This window comes from Lactuca serriola, chromosome 7 (assembly GCF_051521515.1).
Source record: "Lactuca serriola cultivar US96UC23 chromosome 7, Lser_US96UC23_V15, whole genome shotgun sequence".
Lineage (NCBI taxonomy): Eukaryota > Viridiplantae > Streptophyta > Magnoliopsida > Asterales > Asteraceae > Lactuca > Lactuca serriola.
The window spans coordinates 203,409,953-203,417,460 of NC_136414.1; the positions used below are offsets into that span (position 1 = coordinate 203,409,953).

General features: G+C 34.0%; 1 long non-coding RNA gene across 2 annotated transcripts; it reads left to right on the forward strand.

The window, feature by feature from the left end:
- Nucleotides 1-4,187: 4,187 nt before the first annotated feature.
- Nucleotides 4,188-6,700, forward strand: LOC145065020 (uncharacterized). 2 transcript variants are annotated; one of them, XR_013688205.1, is made up of 3 exons: nucleotides 4,188-4,934; nucleotides 6,290-6,359; nucleotides 6,469-6,700. It is a non-coding gene; the product is annotated as an uncharacterized LOC145065020 (long non-coding RNA). The 2 variants fall into 2 exon arrangements; XR_013688206.1 differs by lacking the exon at nucleotides 6,290-6,359.
- Nucleotides 6,701-7,508: the final 808 nt, after the last annotated feature.

The window sequence follows — 7,508 nt, forward strand, 5'->3', positions numbered from 1 at the left end:
TATCATAACAAAAATTGCAATAGTGATCAAAGTAAACACAACCAACATAAATATAATTGAAAAAGTTACACCATCGTATGAGTTTACATGTTTCCAAATCAATTACATTATGTTGAAAAAAATGAAATGTTTGACGCCTTATGTTCCATCCTCAAAAGCACTTGGTTACCTGTTAAGTAGTTTTGAAAGAGTGTCAACAATTAAGTTGGTGAGTTCATAAGCTTTTGAAGGTGATGCCAAAATCCTTTTCTTGTAAAAGTGACGTTTGTTCAAGAAAGATCCCATATTTTCTTATATAATGCATTGTAGTCTTAAAAGTCAAGACCGAAGTGTACAAGTATTTTACCATAATTAAAGAAATTTATGCAAGTTTAAATCGACATAAAATCGTTAAATTTAGACGTAAACCCGTAAATCTTATGTTTTGTTAATACCACATGTGAGTTATTATAACCATATTATGACTCAGACGACCTCGTAATACGACGTTCTTCAGGCGTCGCAAGTTAAATGACACTTGTCACCCCAGACCTGTCGGTTTAGCTGTTGCATGCAGCTCAGGTGTGGGTTTGTCAGACCCAATATAGATCTATACACAACTATCACGTTCTCCCTACAAGAGTCTCTGGTTACAATTTACAGGACTTTTGATTTCGTTACTTGGATGTAACGCGAAACGAATGTCTCACAAATTTATTCATTAACAGATTTACGTGAGCATAAAACCTTAGGTAAAGAGTTTGAAATGTAATGAAACATAAACTATACCTATTATAATTTATTATAATCGTTTATGATGTAAAAGCAACATAAACTATACTTCCATAGTTTATCAAATGTTTGTATACAATGGATGTAAACTTTGTTTATAACAATTAATTAATTACCATACTTATGAAGGTAAAAATCCATTTGTTTTCTGATGTATGTCAATACACCAAGACGAAATGACATGTAATGTAAAAACATATATTCAGATAATGATACACATCTTGCTCAACAAGTTACAAGGTGCAAATGAAATTGATAGCATTTTTCTAGTGTTAACATTTTTATTACTGTTCTTATAAAATTTATAGAAAAATCATCAAAGGTCCAAATCAGAATCCGTAAATTCTGAGAGTTTGGAAAAGGAGTCTAGTTTGTTCATAAATTTTATTATGATTTTTAGTGACCTCCAACTCGTGTGAAATAGTCCATAATCACAGACTGGTCCGGATTTGTTCTTGAAATGATAGGCAGTTTTGTAAAAATCACCATAAATTGTAGAAAAATCGTATGGAGATGTGAAAGTAGTCATTTTAAAGGTATAAACCTTAACTATTTGCACCTAATACAGTTTTGAAAACTAAAATGTTTAAGTTGACCAAAACAGTCCGTGAATGGAGTTAAACTTTTCTGATGAAAGTTGTTAGATGAGTTTAGTTGTGTTCTTGGTGTTTTAACTTGTATTCCCCCCTTAAAACTTAAGAAAAATGTGAAACGATAGGGGTATGAACTCACATTGTGTGTTCTTAGTGTATGGATTTTGAATAAAATAAGTGTTCTACTCAAGAACACTAAGAAGATTCCCTGAAGGTTCGAAGATCTAACATGAATGTGATGATGTTTGTGTAAGATATCTATGATTTGAGTAGAAGGAAGTGAAATAATCTTGTGGAGGATGATAATACTTACCAAAATTAGAAGAAAAGCTTGGAGAATGGCCTTGAATCTCGAAATTTAGAGAGAGAATTGAGAGAGAATGATGTTTGTCTTTTGGAGGAAAAATGAGAGAAATGAGAGAAATGTGAGGAGAGAGGAGGGTTTTCTATCCCTTGACCAAGTGTGTGGCTGGAAAATGGTGGGAAAATTACTATGGAATGACTAGTTATTGCGGAAGGACAAGAGTTGGTCATGGAGTGGGCATGGGGTGGTTGCTTGTGACATACACTAAAGCAAAGTCAACACACCACCAATAATATCCTACCCACTAATCTTGGATAAGATTTAAACTAAAAAACGTGATTAATTATGAATTAAGGGGTCTTATATGTTAAAATATAATTTTGGGTGAAAATCCTGCGCAAAAATCATGAAAATCGGGCCTAAACTGAAGTCGTGGTCGAAAACCGGGTGAAAATGGCGAACCTGTGAGGCTTCTTGGTACTGGGTCGAGGTTCGGTCCCTGATGTTGATGGGCCCGAAGGCGAACTTGGCGAAATGGAGCGAAGGAGAAAGGAGGGTTCGGTCCGAGAGGACCTTCGGGTTCGGTCCTATGCGAGGTTCGGGTTCGGCCCTTCCAGCTTCGGGTTTGGTTCAAGCACTTCGGTTCTTAGCAGGTTCGGTCCCTATAGGGGACCTTCGGCCTTAAGAGGGTTTGCTCCCCAAGGAGTGGTTTTGGTTCCTTTAGTCTGTTTTATCCATTTTTACCCCGTTTTAAGCGATTTTTGACCCGTTTAAGGGTCGGGATGACACAAATGATTTCAAAAAGTTATAGGAACTTTTGAGAGAGATTTGGGAGAGATTTTTAATAGAGAGAGAGAGATAGAGTGAAAGAGATTGGGAGAGGCTTCTTTTGTGACCTTTTTAAGTGTTTGGCTTCGCAACGCAAGGTCCGTAAACCCCGTTAAGCCATGTTTAAGGATCTTACACACTCCCGATGAGTATGCAATATTGTTTTATCGATTTGGTTCATTACTTACCACAGATTTAGGTTAAGGAAATCTAGATATACGAACTTTTCAATTAATGATTTCTCACTAGAATAGCGAGTTGTACAGTAATTACATAATGTAAACCCTAGTATACAAGGGTTAACTGAGTTGACCGATTTGACTTGTGGTATCTCAACCTTAGGGGACCAGATCTGTAGTTTGGGGCTTTGGATTCGACTGGGAAGGACTGAATATGAAAAGGTTGAAGGAACTCGACGAGTTGAGTCGGGGTTTCCTGCTTTCTGGATTCTGAGTGGACTCACCGAATTGATGAGATAACTTGACGAGTTAGTTAGGTTTTTTCCTGATTTTATGAGTTTTGAAGGAACTCGACGAGTTACTAGCTGCACTCGACGAGTTGGGTTAACATTGACTGTTGACTTCGACTTTGACCGGGGTTGACCAAGTTTGACTTCTGAGGGTATTTTGGTAATTTGGTTCTTGATGGAATTGGTCCTATGGTGGTTGTAGGTGTTTGAGATTTGGAGCTGTGATTCGAGAGCTTGATCTTTTCAGTTCAGTCAGACATTGTGAGTTGAGTTTTCCTCATTGTACTAAAGGGTCAAAGGAACCAAGGCCATCTCTTTTGGATTGTTATCCTGGTTATAGTATGCTTGTATGCAGTTATGATATGTTAGATCGGTGTCTTGGTGGATAGGATGTTGTTATGCTATTATGATCTGTTAGATCGGTATCCTGGTATATAGGATGTTGTTATGCTATTATGATCTGTTAGATTGGTATCCTGGTAGATAGGATGATGTTATGCTTAGTGATATATATGATATGTGCTTGTCTGTTGGTTGTTTATGTGTTATGAGTATGTTGACATATGTGTGTGTGGTTAGGTTGAGGCGGTCCTGTTTTGTGCTGAAGGCCAACAAACCCTAGGTGTCCCGGATAGACTGAAGTCCCTGTGAGACGGTCCAGTCAATTCGAAGGCCCGATGAGCGGTCCAGATAGGTTGTAGGCCCTACGAGGCGGTCCAGACGTGTCGATGGCTCGGGAGCGGTCGAGATAGGTTGTAGGCCCTGCAAGGCGGTCCAGTCAGGCTAATGGCTCAATATGCGTGTCGTTATGTTATCTGTTTGGGTATTGGTACTTTGGGGAACTCACTAAGCTTCAGACTTACAGCTGTTGATTTTGTTTCAAGTACTTTGGATGATCGCGGGGAAGCGAAGGCTTGATCGTGCACCTCCTCACATTTTATGATTTTGATTTCTGGGATACTCTAATATGAAACTATTTTGAAAACATTTTGTAATAAATAATGGTTTTTGGATGCTTGAAAAAGTTTTAAATTTTTATGAATTTCATGGATGTTACACACATACACGCGCACACACACACACACACACATATATATATATATATATATATATATATATATATATATATATATATATATATATATATATATATATATATATATCGTGTGCCTTTAGGAACAGTTCTTTGTTCCTATTAGACCACTTCTATTTTTTCTCAAGCGTCTAGATCCACCGCCTTGACTTCGTTGGTTTAATCACCAATCCACCAAATAGCTTTACATATCTTGCTATTGCCACCGACTACATGTTTCCATCCCCACCGACTCTCATATCTTTCCTATTCAGTTCTTCAATTCTTTGATTTTGCGTCATAAATCGAACCCATAGGGCTTCTGGATTTTATTGGGTCACCATCACCCATCCGCCCTCGATGTCACATGTTCCTTCCCCTCTGTCGAGTTCGTGCCATCTGAGTCGTCGTCAGTGGCTGCTGCTTTTATCCCTAATTTTGGAAATTGAAATTAAATATTCAAGATGCGTCGTACTCCAACAGGAAAGGTCCGTCTAATTCAACTCAAATTTGTCACTCGATATTCCTTCAGTCCTCTATATGTAAATCAGGATTCGTATTTTCATATTTCGCTGCTATAGCTTGCATCTTCTTTACTGATTCCGATTGTCATCTCCACCATTGCTCCTACGCCTTTGTTCATCCAAAAAAACACAACAACGATTATCTGGTGTACATCATAAGAGGTTTGGGTTTATTGCTAGCCTTTGTTCTTTTTTTTGTTCGTTTCCAAGTTTTTGGTTCTTCGTTTTGTTGTCTCTCCGTTAAATTGAACATGATTTTTGGACGTTTCTCTTCAATCGATGGAAACCCGGTCGCATGCCACACACCTTCTCGCCACTTTGTTAACGATCATCGCCTCTTACAAGCATGCCTCCAGTTCAGATTGTAAATCATGTATGTCTATCTCTACTTTCTTTCTTCGATTCATATTTTAGTTGCTTGATTTTAAATCGTCTTTATTGTAAGCTGAAATGAGTTTGAATTGGTAGGATTATTATTATAAAATTTTGAAGAAAGTGAAGATGCATACCACATGTTTGATAAAATGTCTATTTGAAATCTGGGAACAGATTTATTTAGATACAAAACCAGTTTTACATAATAACTAGACCAACAATAATTGTATATTCTTTTGGAAATTTGGTATGATTCATTCATTTAATGCTTTAATGCTTTGCTAAACTTAATAAGATGTTAGTTGCTGCCATATTTTACGATGGCAAAAGTCCATTGTGTCTTATCTTTTGATGGTCATTAGAGGAAATTTCTTAAACTTGAGTTGATTTTTAAAATTTTAAGAAAATATATTATATTTGATTTTCTCTATTCTTTTATGATATTAAAAGTTACTTGTAAGTTTGTAACAGATGTTTGCTATTATTAATATTCATGTTATCATCCTGGATGACTCAATTGGAATGCATTTCATTATCCAATTGTGTCATTTTGCATCGATCCGCATGACGTAAAATTCAAACAAGAGTATTTTCAAATTTATTTGTTAAATAATATCTCGATTATAACACTCTAAAAAATAGTTCACAATTAATTATATTTTATAAAACTGATTCACAATGATCGGAAAAAACTTTTGAAATCAACTTAAGGAAAAAAATAATATTTTTAGATTATTGAGATCATATATTACTAGATTTCTTTACCTGATGTTACATTCCGCACTTACTATTTTTATGGTTAAAAGTATTATGATTGAATCTTGAGTTGTAACACTTTTATTCAGTAATTAGTCGAGGATTTCGTAGTGAGTTTTCTTTGTAAGTACATGGTTGAGGATAATTATTAATTGATCAAAATAAGAAAGCATTACGATAGCTAAATTTGATCTAATACTGATTAGTTATATAAACGTACAATTTATCATTAGGGACACTTCATAGTTATAACAAATCAAACTAAAGTAAAAGAAAAAATGTAAGGGAAAATGGATGTTATTGTTATTGTTGTTTAAAGAAAACAAATCCAACTTTGTGATAAGACATTGTCATTGTATTCATCTGTTGTATTCATCTGTGATGTGCTTCTATTAAGCATTAAGCACGTACTAAGCATAATTGATACATTGAACTTAGCTTTTACAACATCATCATTGTTTGAAAAAGATCTCTCATTTACCTATGTAAAATAGCATAATTGTGGAATTTGCAACACTTATACGAGATTGAGCATACAATTTTAACCTTAATTTTTTTATCATTCATATTTTTACTTAAATTTATTAACTCAAATAGGTTACTTTTATTGAGCTGCTCCTAAGCATACAACTTGAGTTTGGTTTCTTCAGAGATGCAAAAAAAAAATGTATGATTGGTCACGACTTATGTCTCTTGAATTGATTTCAATCCCCTTTGTATGTTTTTTATGTGTCTCCCATTAAATGATATAATGTATAATTCGTTGTATGTTGTAGGAATGATATGTTAGAATTATTATTGAGTACAAGAGCTACTCGAGTAGAGATTAATCTGTCCACTACTGTAATAAAGATAACCAACAAGATAACACTATAAAGGAGGAATATAAAGCGATTGAAGGTGCTAGAAAAAGCATGCAGCTGGGTAAAATGTTTACATTTAATTAATTTGTTTGTGTCAGATTGTATCTTACTTAATTATCAATCTAATTTCTCTAAATACTTTTCCTTTTGAATTGTCATAATTATCAAATCTAAGAGGAATGGGTGAGGATTCCAAAAGCTACCACATATCTGTATATTGTATACATAATATATGCAGATTACCATGTGGCATGCAAACAAAACAAAAAACCTACCTTTTTAGTCACAATAAAACACATGGACTTATAAACTATTACAAATAAATTTGAATTTATTATAAAAGGTTGCTCCAAACCTGGAGCCAAAACAGTGCACAGGACTGCAACCGTTTCAGTTAAAAAGCGTGGTCATATATGAAAAGGAAATACAAAGGGAGGTGGAAGAAAGAAAGAGGTTGAAAGAGGAAGCGGTTAACATGATATTGTCTAAGGCTCATCCAATATTAAAAAAGCAAGAAAAAACACTTTTCGTCACTTTCCAAATGAAATACATGTATTACTTTTTTTTTCTCATTTTTCTATAATGATTCATTATATCCTTCTTAATAAATGAAGTTTTTTTGTCAAATGTCAATCTCTCATGATTTTAACACTTGTTATTTTGTGGTATTTTTGAAAAAAATATTATCCACTTGTCAATTTTTGGTTTGTTTAAAATTTTAAATTAAAGTCATATATTTATGTATGTAAAGTATTAAATATATCTCATATATATATAATATTAAATTGCAATAAATACGTTTCTTCTTTTCTTATTTTAAAGTTGTACATTAAAAAATATTTAAATATTTTATGTTTATACTTTAATATTTAATCTTTTTTTTAAATCAACATGTGTAATACACGGGTCTCACACCTAACAAAGACTTAGTAAATATTAATAAATGGTAATAT